Source organism: Mus musculus, chromosome 3, assembly GCF_000001635.26.
Source record: "Mus musculus strain C57BL/6J chromosome 3, GRCm38.p6 C57BL/6J".
Lineage (NCBI taxonomy): Eukaryota > Metazoa > Chordata > Mammalia > Rodentia > Muridae > Mus > Mus musculus.
The window spans coordinates 13627494-13639883 of record NC_000069.6 but is presented as its reverse complement, the minus strand read 5'-3'; the positions used below and the strand labels follow the sequence as shown (position 1 = coordinate 13639883).

The following is a 12390-nucleotide window of genomic DNA, read 5'->3' as shown; positions in this document are numbered from 1 at the left end:
TATGTATCACAAAAAGCACATAAAGTGTCAATTTATACACTCTAATTTTATTTGTATGTTGTATTTGAATTTTAAAGTGCCTTTAAATGTTTTTCTGCCATTTACTAACTCTCACTATTATTTTTTTTATTCATTACTAAGAAAAGTTCTATTTTTTTTCTATTTTTTATGGTGGAATTCTTTTTTTTAATTATTTTATTAGCTTACATATCAGCAGTTGCTCTCCTCTGGTTCCCCTTTCCACAGTCCCTCATCCTATTCCTCCTCCCCCTTGAATCTGAGAGGGTGCTCCTCCACCAGGCATCCCCTTCCCTGGGGCCTCAAGTCTCTAAAGTAGTAGGCACATCTTCTCCCCCTGAGGCTAAACCACACAGTCCTCTGCTATTTATGTATTTGTGGACCTCAGAGAGCCTGGTTGACTGTTTGCTGCTGCTTGGTTGGTGGAACAGTCTCTGGAAGCTCCCAAGATTCAGGTACATTGAAACTGATGGTCTTCCTATGGGGTAGCCCTCTCCTTCAGCTTTTTCAATCCTTCTCCTAATTCAGCTATAGGGGTTCCCAACTTCAGTTTAATGGTTGCATGTAAGTAAGTATCTGCATCTGTCTTGGTCAACTGTAGGTAGAGTCTCTCAGAGGAAAGCCATGCAAGGCTTATATCTGTAAGCACATCATAGTATCAGTAATAGTGTCAGGCCTTGGTGCCTAGCCATGCCTAAGATGGATCCCAAGTTGGGCTGATTGATTCTTTGTGAGTTTCACATCATGAACCCTAGTCCCTGTCATCTGCCCATCCCCTCTATCTTCCCTCTGCTTTTGCAACCACCTCACAAGAAAGAAAGAAAGAAAGAAAGAAAGAAAGAAAGAAAGAAAGAAGTACAAATTAAACAAAACAAAGCATAGAAACTGCCAGTAGTGTGCTGCAGTGCGTGTCACTGTGTGCCCCACAGTATAGCTCTCTGTCGACACAGCTTCACTTGCAAATGTTCATTGTAATGAGTCATTGGTCTGGGACAAGGCTTCGGCTACACCATTGGTACTGGATCCTCACAAGGACTCTTCCAGGTTACCCTGTTGTCCCTGTCATGGAGATCAGGAAGCCCTATTTTTAAAATGAAATGTGTGCAACATGAAAGGTCACTTGTAGAAGGCATCTTGGTTTTTCAGACGTTCTGAATAGTAAGGTTATAAACAGAAAACAAAATATCTAACTGAAAAAATAGGAGGGACCTCTTCTTTAGAATTTAAGATGGTGTTTGTAAGATTAGAAATGGAATAATAAATTAGAAATGGGAGGATCTTCCAATAGTCCCATGAATAAGGAAATAATCAAATTTAAAATATATTAGTAGATAACATTTCCCTAATTGGGTAGCTTTCTCAATTTAACTTGCTTTAAGGTCAAAGAAGCAAGCTCTCACATGCACAATCTCCTCTGTGGGTGAGAATCACACTTATACACATATCTCTCCTGAAATTAACAATTACTTCATGCTGTGAAATTAACTTCTTTAGGTCACCTTTCAAGTGCTCACTCCCTTCCCATTCAGTCTCTAGGAGATTAAATAATTTTTTTACATAAACTGCAAATTTAATCAGTGTATTTAAATAACAAAAGACTCTTACAAATGTAGGAGACAGTGCATGAGTCTAAACACTGTGGTATCACTGTGGTATCAGATGTACTATTGGCTTTAGTTTGTAGAACTTTGGATGAAGTTGTGAAGATCTGATTCCTATTATCTAATGGATACAAATAGCAATGAAGTCCAAAATGGCTACCTTACGCACGACAAATCAAATGAAAAGAAAAAAAGAAAAAAAGCTGACAGAACTGGTGAACAAGAGATTCATATCATGAGAGACCGTTAAGAGGCCAAAGCTGAAACAGGCTGCATTCAGAAACAGCCAGTCAGTCCATTCTAAGGATATTGTAGATATATTTCAAATGCCAACTCATTACCAATACAGTAGAATAGAATTTCTACATCTCCAAGGACTATAAATATCCTCTTGTGCTTCAGAACTCATGAATTCTGTCAAAATAATCTATCATTGATCAATTTTTAAAATAAAGATTCCCTTATTACAGAGTTCAGGTTTAAAATAAACCTCTATGGAGTGCTCAGCCCCTGGAGGGACATCTATACCATACTTTTCCACATCAAGGCATATAGAAAATATCTCAGATTAGGGCAAGGGTTATAAGATCAGGAAGTCAAGGAAGTCCAGAGCTGAACAGTGCTTTTATTTGTCATGACAGGAGCTCCTTACTTACAAACTTAGAGCAGGTGAGGATGCCTGCAAAGTCCTGCATAAGATAAAGCAAAGAGAAATGCTCACATGTGTGCTGGCGGAGGACGTGAGCCCCACTTCTGAGTTGAAAGTGACATTTGATGGATGCTGGGGTTGGGAGAGGCAGTTTTCTTTAGGGGTATGCTGCAATGTCTGGACACATCCCAATGCACACAAAGGCAGCATTCATTTGTTGTTGTTGTTGTTTTTGTTTGTTTGTTTGTTTGTTTGTTTTAAAGAAGAATGATGTGTAGTTGGGAAAGGGACACAAGTGGCAAATCTGAAAGGAACTGGAGGGTAGAATGGCAGGTGATTATAATCAAAATGCATTGCATGCATGTATGAAATTTGCCAAAAACAAAATTATCATAAACTAATAAATGTCATCAATACATATTCCAAGATCAATGAACTAAATTAGAGCATAGCATCATTATCTATTTCATATGGAACTAAATTCATTATTCTTTTTTCCCTCAGGGGACAAGGTCTCTAACCTAGGGTAGCTTTGAATTGCCTGTGCTTTGGAGAATGTCCTTGAACTTCTAAATCCTTCTTCCATTAATCAAGTGCTGGGATCACAAGTGAATATGACCACGCACACTTTGTGTGCTGCTGGAGTTGGACCCAGAGCCTCCTATAAAGTAAGCAATCAATTTGAGTTATTAACTGGGTACTGATACATCCCTGTAACACTGCTTATAGCAAACCATGTTGGTATGGCTCTACCAGAGTTTCTCAGAGTGAAGATTTACGTCTCCCTCCAGAAGAACTCCATTTTTCCACTGAACAAAGAGAGCTGGAAAAGGTTTTTTGAGCATAGAAATAACTCATATTCCTCTCTTTCAAATAGTTCTCCAGATCCTGCCCCCAATTATCGTATTTCAGTTTACACAAGCCTACTTGCCCTTAATTATTCCTCATTATTTGATGCTGGAGAGTTTTCTTGCATTTTGCTTATTTGGAAGTATTGTCACAATTCTAATAACATGGAGATCCTTGTCATTATGAATGGAGAAGTGCTTTTATAAATGTGCCTTTGTAACCTTTACTGGTTCTGTGGTTTGAAAGCAACATTTCAAAGGCTTCATTTTACTTATTTCCCTGCCAGTGTTTTTTCTAAATTCTTTATTTTCATCCCTAGTAGATCAACTTAGTATCAAGTCAACTTCAACAATATATATTACAAAAGCTACTCTATGTATCCACAAGAATATGTATATATATATATATTCTTGAAGTTGAACTTGAAGTCCAGTAAATATTTCAGACCACAGAGAATGAATTCTGGAATAGAGGTTGTGTAAAAGAGGGAATGTGGACAATATAAGTGTACAGGGTTCTAAGTGTGGTTGTCACTGCCCATATAGGACTTCATGCTATCTTCAGAAAAGTCCTTTTGTGATTAAAAATAATTCTGAACATGAGTTTTAATATTCTCATGTTCTCTATATTATAAAATATAGTTGTGTGATCTTGCCTCCCCTCCTCAAAAAAAAAAAAAAAAAAAAAGAACCAGGTTAAAAAGATACTTGTAACAGGGTGAAAATAGTTTCTATTTTGTTATGAATTTCAGGGTACTATAGGGGTATCTGAGTACAAAAGCTATGCACAATCAAATTTTACATCAGAAGACTTCCTTCTGGTGCTGGGTGACTTGTTACTTCACATTCTTTCACAGCTACAAGCTTAATTCTTCTGATATAAGTAGTGTGATGTGCTTCTAGCCATATCTCTTGGAGATAGCTTTTCCAAATAATTCTACAGATTCTGTGACCTACTACATATATTAAAAATAATTAACTTTGTACTTAAAATGTTAATGTTGTTTTCAATTAGGAAGTATGGATAGTTCATCAACACTTTTACTGAATTGTGAATCCTATATGCTAGAATAACTAACAACCAGCTTTGAAAGATGTATCAATGGATAAAATAGTGGCATGAATATTAAGATTAGCCAATCACTTTTTGATTAGGTTTAAGGAGTCTTCTACAGGAATATACCCATGTACAGTATAATAAATTTGCACAAGTACTTGTGACATGGAAGCTCATATTCCCTAGAGAACATTATACTATATTTTTTAAAAACAAAAACATACTACAAAACTGTCTTCTGATACATAGGTTTGTACACATAGATTAATGATGCTCTACCTAGTGTCTTTGTGCAGACAGTGGTTAATACAGACTCACAACTGGTCTAAATGCTGAAAATTAGTGTCATTGCAATTTTTATCAAAAATATGAAATCTGCACTAAAGCCCCTCCTAGAAGTGGAGGCCGAAGGACTGGAAGACACTGAGATTGGGGAATATTAGGACAAATTATGCTCTTTGCACATGACAGAACCAATGAGCTCATGAACTTGAGTATCACTGCTACATCCACTGTACTAGTAACATGTGTGACAGGCCCCAAAAACCTGGACACAGTCCCGAGGCGAAAAGTTCACGGAAACTTAGTCTTCTGGAAATTTGGCATTCCCATAGCTACAATGCTCCAGATTTGTCCCTGCGATAGTGTGGAGGGTCTTGCATGATTTCTTACAGCATTTACTACATAGAGTTAGAAATCTCAGATATATGCAAGAATTTACAATTATCTAGGAAGAAGGAAGGTTGTGGTCTAAGAAGGAACTAGAGTAATACTTAGAACTATAGATAGCTGAGTTACTCCCGTACACAGGAATTTACAATGGCCTAGGGGGAAGGTGGACTATACAATAGACTGGAATAGGAACTATGACAAGGGCATGAAGTCCTTGCCTCTGGCTTCTAAGATTAAGCTGACCTTAGGTGGGGCTGCTTTTGATCCCAGTTGTAACATTGAATTGTATCCCAGTTGGTTCCTGTTAGCTATTAGTACGCATTCCTGTTTTGTGTAAAAGTCACTTATAAGACTGCTTGCTTTGAGACAAATTGCATTCAGATAACACACTACCTTGTGTTCGTGTCTGTTTGTCACCCTTTTCTCACCAACTCCTTGCCCGCCTATCTGGAACCCGTATTTCTTCCGCAGATTGAGGGAGGCCAACTGGGGCTGGTCCGCGACATATCAGTAGTTGCCTATACAAGATCAAGTCAGCATCTTTACAGTATGGATGGAGAAAGATACATGAGTTCCAAGTCCATGCTCAGAAGCTATTGGCAGTTGACAGTTTGTTGTTATTGAGGAAGGGGGAATCAATTTTATTAGAGGTATGGTTCCAGAATGGTTAAACATGCTCTAGTTAATAGCTTAGTAACAAGGCTTATATGGGCAGTAGGGGCACTAATTATACTCTGCAGGTATTTAAAAGAGGGCATGGGTTTGAGATGGGTATAAAAAGGCCAAGGAAAAGGTAGAGATGGGTGGTGATAACTCTGATTTAAATATATTTTATATATGTATGAAACTTTCTAATAATACATAACATATAAAAAGAAAGCCATTACTAAATTAATATTTATTAATTCCCTAATATTAAAAAAGGATACACCCTTCATAAATATAACCAATGGTATACCAAAATCCAGCAAAATTATTAAAACTGTCCTTTGACAGAGTTCAGGTGTTCATTCAATCTTTGTCATGATTATGAAAGCATCTAATGCTGCCCATCATCTCACTTAGCTTATTCTGGAAGAACATCTGTCATCAACTTGTCGTATACTTTCTTAAAAGTTCAGGATATTTTATTATCCCAATAGTCACTGAACATCTGGTATGGGGCTAATCCCCATAGGAAAGCCTATTGATGCATAGAAATGTGACCAAGTGGTTTGCCCTCCAGGTACACACAGCCTGGTGTGGAAACACTGCAGCACACAAGTCTTGGCTGTCAGAACAGTAATGGAGGAGATAAACATAGGAGTGGCTAGTGAGCAGAACACAGTGTTTAAGAATGAACCACTAGTGACAGCTTTCAATGAGCTTCCCACTCAGTACCCGTAGTTAGAAAGCTATAGCTGGGAATTTTCTTTGCTGTTTGTCCTAAATATATTCTGATTGTCTTCTGCATACAAGAAAAATAGAACAATTATGCTTGGAAATTTTTGTTTGAAACGTAAATAACCTTATATGGAACTTCCACAACATAATGAGACATACATGATCCAGAAACCACATAAAGATTATATCAGTATGCTGTAGGATTATTTGAAATTTCATGCTCACAGTAGCCAAAAGATATAATCACTCTTAAATGTCTGAGAGTGATGGTATGCAAGAAGAATATGTGCTGTATGCATAATGAGGAATTGTGACCAAGCCTTGAGACAAAAGAAAATGATGTTTGTGTCAATGCCGATAATCCTTGAGGTCTTAAGTAAAATGAACAAGATATAAAACAGAGTCAAAGTAGGTGGTTGTTCATATGTAATATGTAGAAGTTTAATGCAGAGATATCAGGACAGAGTAGTGACCTTGAAGACATAGGTGAATGTGGAGTAGGAGAGACATATTGCTCACAGTGGAAGCAGCAGAAATAGGTAATAAATTATGGATATTTATGGTTATAGATATGCTAATGAGCATCTTTAACCATTCAGTATTGTTTACACATTCTAACTTTACTGTGCATTCTTTAATTATGTATGAATATGATTTATGTAAAAGTAAGATAAAAGTCAAAATATGTTATTAGTATGTAAGTCTGACAAGGCCTTTGTTACTCTAACAAAACCAAAAGCAGTTGAAAGCCATTAGGGTAACTGATCAGGCACATGTGGCTCACACCTGATCCCCCACTCCCTCAGAGGAGAAGGTGTAGGTGTGTGGGTGGAAGGATTAAAGGACGTGACCTGGGGAGTGGTAATGAGCGGGAGGATGTAACATGAATAAGTAAAAATAAATATATATTAAATAATTAAATTAAATTAAAAAGAGAAACGATGTATCAGGCAACTCATTGTCACAATAAACAAGTTAGGGCTTCCTATACATCATCAGCTATATAACTGCTATAGCTCAGTGTTTGTCACATACATTTACCTTCACCATTTTATTTAAAGTTTTATTTTTATTTAGTCTTCCATCATGAATAATTCTGGTTCAATATTGCTATTTATTTATTTATTTATTTATTTATTTATATTTTTATCAATCATTATATTTGTTTACATTTCAAATGGTATGCCCCTTCCCGGTTATCCCTCCGTAAGCCCCCCACTCCATCCCCCTCTCCCACCTCTCCTTGCCTCTATGAGGGTGATCCTCCACTCACCCACTCCTGCCTCACAGTTCTATCATCCTCCTATGCTGGGCATCCAACCTCCACAGGACCAAGGGCCTCCCTTCCCATTGATGTTAGATAAGGCCATCCTCTGCTACACATGTATCTAGAGCACCTGGGCCCAGGAAGGAGCTGAACCTGTGCTCAGGATCCCTACCCACTCAGTCCACACCCAGCTGCAGCTTGACCCCCAGGAGTTCTGACACATCCATGACTACAGGTGAAGCACCAACCTTGCTTCAAAGGAAGAGCTTTCTATTTATAAGATTTTTCTAAATTTGGAGAATTAAGAACAAGGAAAAAAAGTACAGAATTAGTTCACAGACAGCTTTACAATATTCTGCTGTAGGATGCAAGATTGTTTACTTTTCCATTGTCCTGCTTTTCCAGTTTAATATTATTTGGGTAAGACCTTGCTGAGCTGGGAAGAAAGGCCGCAGTGTCAGGATTGATAAATCTATGCACTCTATTTGCTTTTCCAAGTGCAAGGGATTTGTATCTGATACTTTCAGTAAGCAGAACAGAGCTTATCTGTGCTGGGGAAGATCTACTAAAATCCCACAAATTGTAAAAGCCCAATAAAACTAATATATCATACAAATATAAATACAATTTTCTAGGAATATAAGCCTATTGACAGTAAATATCCTGTGTACATTTCTTTGAGAGGATTTTCTTTGAATTCTTGTAAAGAGTAGCTTGCAGTACTATAACTTTAAAATACACGTTTGTCAGAAATTATGCCTTAACACCAGGATTCACAGCATCAATATGCTGGTTCCTCTGTTTATAGAATAATTTCATTCTTCACTTCTTTGATGACCAGCACATAATCAGTGTCTGGGTATTCTATTAATTTGTATAGTTTTTGAACCCTTGAGAATAACAATTTTGCATAATTAGCCATGATTTCTAGTTAAAACTTTTAACAGCGCCCAAAGTTGAACCTTACTGGAGCTGTGTGTGTATATACTTGTATAAACTATGTATATACAGTGTACACATAAACACACAAACACACACAGTGCTGACAAGAATCAATACACAATCAAAAATAAATTTTCCACTAACCATTTCTTTTTCTGTGATAGACTGATACACCAAAGGAAGGCAGACAAATGGATCACCAGACTTTACAAAATATCAGCCAAAGATGCAGAAATAATGGCATGATGCCACATTTGCTGGCTATCTGGAGCCACTGTGCCACACACAGCCTACAGTGCCTGGGCAGAAAGCACAGACCAAGCGCTTGTCAATACAGTGGGCCAGTGCAGCCATTTGGTTTTCTCATCACCCCTTGAATATAAACATCTACTTCAGTGACTTCTCAGATATCAGGCACTCATTTCTTTTAGTACTGAAGTTTTTAGGTCATGTTTAATTTTTTTATGTGATGTATTAAATATTTATCTCAGAAAATAGAATTCAAAGACAATTGCTTGGTCCTGTTTTGTACAAAGCTTACCTGTTTGTCCCTTTGTTATTTTGTTTAATGATTACCCAAGTAAAGACCAGTATCCTATAGAGTGCATCAGCTGAATGTGCAGGGTTTCTTTACAGGTGTGCGTGTGTGTGTGTGTGTGTGTGTGTGTCTGTATGTGTCTGTGTATGCCTGTGTGTGTATTCACATTTGCGTATGTTTATATCTGCCTGTGTTCCTATTCCATTTATGTGGTAAGGCTCAGTCTTGTTACTAGTACTGTTCTTGTGTATGCGATCATACCTTCATGACTACAATTCTATAACATATAAGGACCTATTCTGTTCTAAATACAGCAGATGAGAAAACTGAGAGGGAAAGACACCAAGTGAATATACAGTTTTATAGTTGTTCACCTCTTCTTTATAGATGTTTCTTACATTTTCCTATAATTCTCACATCGCTACTGAAACAGCTACAAAAAATACTATGAGATAGGACAATCAAGAACTTTCTGAACAGAATCCCAATAACAAAAAAAAAATCCTACACAAATGGTTTAACAGATAATTAAAAAGCTTCTGCAGTACGAAGCATACTATCAACCGACTAAACAGAAAATCAAGAACAGGAGAAAGCCAAGAACAGGAAAAAGGAGAAACAGGAGAAAGCCAAAACAAGAAAACCAAGAACAGGAGAAAATCTTTGCTTGTTGCAATTCAAACAGACGATTACTATTCAGAATATATAAAATTGAAAAAAATACTCATAAAATATATCTTATTATCCATAAATGACCTAATGTATTGAATAGACAGTATTTAAAAAAAGAATAAAAAAGGAAAAGAAGTACAAAGGTCCTGTAAATATTAGAAGGGTTCAAAATTTACAGCCACAAGTGGATTGATATTAAAACTACCTTTAGATCTCCTGTCATTACAGTCAGAATGCTCATCATTGAGAAAAAAATTTTTAAAAGAGGAGAACGAATTCTTTAGAGACTGAAAGGAAGGGGGTCTTTATTCACTGATGGAAGGAGTATGCAATGGTGGATGCTATGGAAAACATTATGAAGGTTTCTTACAACACGAGTAATAGAACAACATTATGAACCAGCAAGTTACACCATTCTTGGGCATGTATGTAAAGGCAATGGAGTCAATGTAAAACAAAACTTCCTCCACATCCATGTATGCTGTTTCAGTATGCCCTAGTATATGATGGAAACAGCCATGATGCCCATCACTAAATATATGGATAAATAAAATACGTTACTGATACAAAGTAAAATCTCACTTGGAGATTAAAGAAAATAAAATCATGACATTTGCAAGACAACAGATGGAACAAGACATTGTTAAACAAGGTAAACTGGATTCAGAAAGACAAACACCACGTTTTTTTCTCTTGTGTGCAGATTCTAGATTTTAATTTTTGTATAAGTGAGAAGAGAGTGGGTCCTGAAAGGAGAGAAAGTGCTTTGCCAGAAAGAAGGTCTTTAACGGATAGGAGAGGAGACAAAGGGACATACATTTACCATTAAGGAAGTATGGGGTTCATGTATGGAGGAAAGGGAACACATGGAAGGGGTAGAGGAATATGACCGGTGAATGGGAGAGGAAGATCACCAAAACATACAAAAGACAGATTACCATAATGAAGCACGTTATTTTGTATGTTCATATATAAATGAATAAAATAAAATAAAAATGTTCACCCCACTTGGTAGCATCTTTTCTATAGACTCCCTGAGCAATAAAATTGGAATGGGAGTAAATTTTGTTTCATATAACTACAGTCGATGATCATATCCTAAAAGTGTTCATGAGATGTGTAAGTGATAGAGGCATTGAAGGCATCATGCTTTTCTTAAAATAAAATAAAAAAAATATTTTAAAAAGCAACAAAGACAAAACTTACTACCGACAGTTTATGAAATCTACAGCTTCTTTACTCTCCTGTTTACTATTCACATTTTCCTTTGTCCTCACAGGAGTTGTGATAAATACAGACTGAATATAATATATTACAGTATCCACTATGACACTTGAAATTTAGTAAGTGCTAATGAGTGTCATCCTTTCTTTATATCATCCTCCTCTCAAGAAAAAGTTGGTGGTGATATGTACACTAGATAGAGAGAAGAGAATGTTCATGCATTTAAAAGGTGAGTGGAAAATCTTTCCAGAGCATTTACCAGGTGTATCACATGCCTATTTACAAAAGTAAGGAAACTGTCAATTTGATGAAGTACAACTCACAATTCATTAGAGTTGAACATAGAAGAAGCATTCCACATCAAAAATGACTGCTGAAATATTCACAATTACCAGCTGCTCAGAAACCATTTTATATGGATAAAAAACATGTCACATTTAATTTATCAGATGCTTTCTGCTGTCATACTTTTCTTTCGTTCAATGTACTGAAAAGTTATAAAAACAATTTCAGCCTCACTGTAGCCATGTATAGACATTAAGAATAACACAAATCCATTATCCGCTACAATATAATTGTGTCTACATGGATGAATAATCTTCTGTAGCTTCTTTTCACTCAATACTGAATTAAATATTCCTTTAAAGATATTTGAATACACAAAATGCAGTATCTCTGTTTAAAAAAAGAAGAAAGATGACTATTTCAAGTACAAAGTCAGGGAACCACACTCATTTCTAAAGCTATGTTTCCTCAATGAGCTGGAATTATTACCACAATTTCTATACTGACTATAATATGATGGAAACATCATCAGAAAAATAATGCAATTTTAATTTCCTAACAACATTGAACTAAATCAAATATGCATTCAAACACTTGTGAAAATAAGAAAGTAATAGTCTAGCCTTCCATTCTAATTTTGTGATGTGAAAAAAAAGAAAGCCAACTGGTTTCTCCATATATTTAGGTCTCATGGTGTTGATTCAATCCCCCACCCCATTCTTTTAATATAATCCCTTTCAGCCTTTATTTCTAGGCTCTATACATTCCTTTCTGAATCTCCATTAATTGCTCACAGGTGGAATATACTGAGGGAAAACAAATACTAAAGGCTTTTTGAAAAGCTACACAGAAACCTAGCATGTATATATAATGATAAGAATCTAAATGGATCTAAATGGAGTTAATATATAATGGGGGAAGAGAATGTCCCACTCTGACAGTGTTAAAGTGGCCAAGAATCTGAGACTAGATAGGTCATGGGACCAAGGAATAAAACGAATATTAATACTTTGCTAAAGGAACATAGTAATAAAATTACTCCCATAGATCATAGTACAACATTTGACCCTTATCAGAGAAGCTTCCTAATTTAGTAGATGATAATTAACAGAAACCAACACTTAAAAATACTTAGAAACTGAGACCAACACTTAAAAATATTTAGAAACTGAGAGACTTTGAAGTACTCAGCTAGAAATAAGACTCTCCTCTATCAACCCTTCCCTCTTTTCAA

General features: G+C 36.2%; 1 protein-coding gene and 1 long non-coding RNA gene across 9 annotated transcripts in view; one reads left to right on the top strand and one right to left on the bottom strand.

The window, feature by feature from the left end:
* Positions 1–12390, bottom strand: part of Ralyl (RALY RNA binding protein-like) — a 710633-nt gene that overhangs the window by 542404 nt on the left and 155839 nt on the right. The gene's annotated exons all lie outside the window — the stretch shown is intronic.
* The window catches only part of 4930539N22Rik (RIKEN cDNA 4930539N22 gene), a 55727-nt gene that overhangs the window by 12982 nt on the left and 30355 nt on the right, over positions 1–12390 (top strand). Inside the window, exons 2-3 of the long non-coding RNA NR_040598.1 lie at positions 2773–2936; positions 5317–5495. This is a non-coding gene — a long non-coding RNA (RIKEN cDNA 4930539N22 gene). The remainder of the gene's footprint in view (positions 1–2772; positions 2937–5316; positions 5496–12390) is intronic.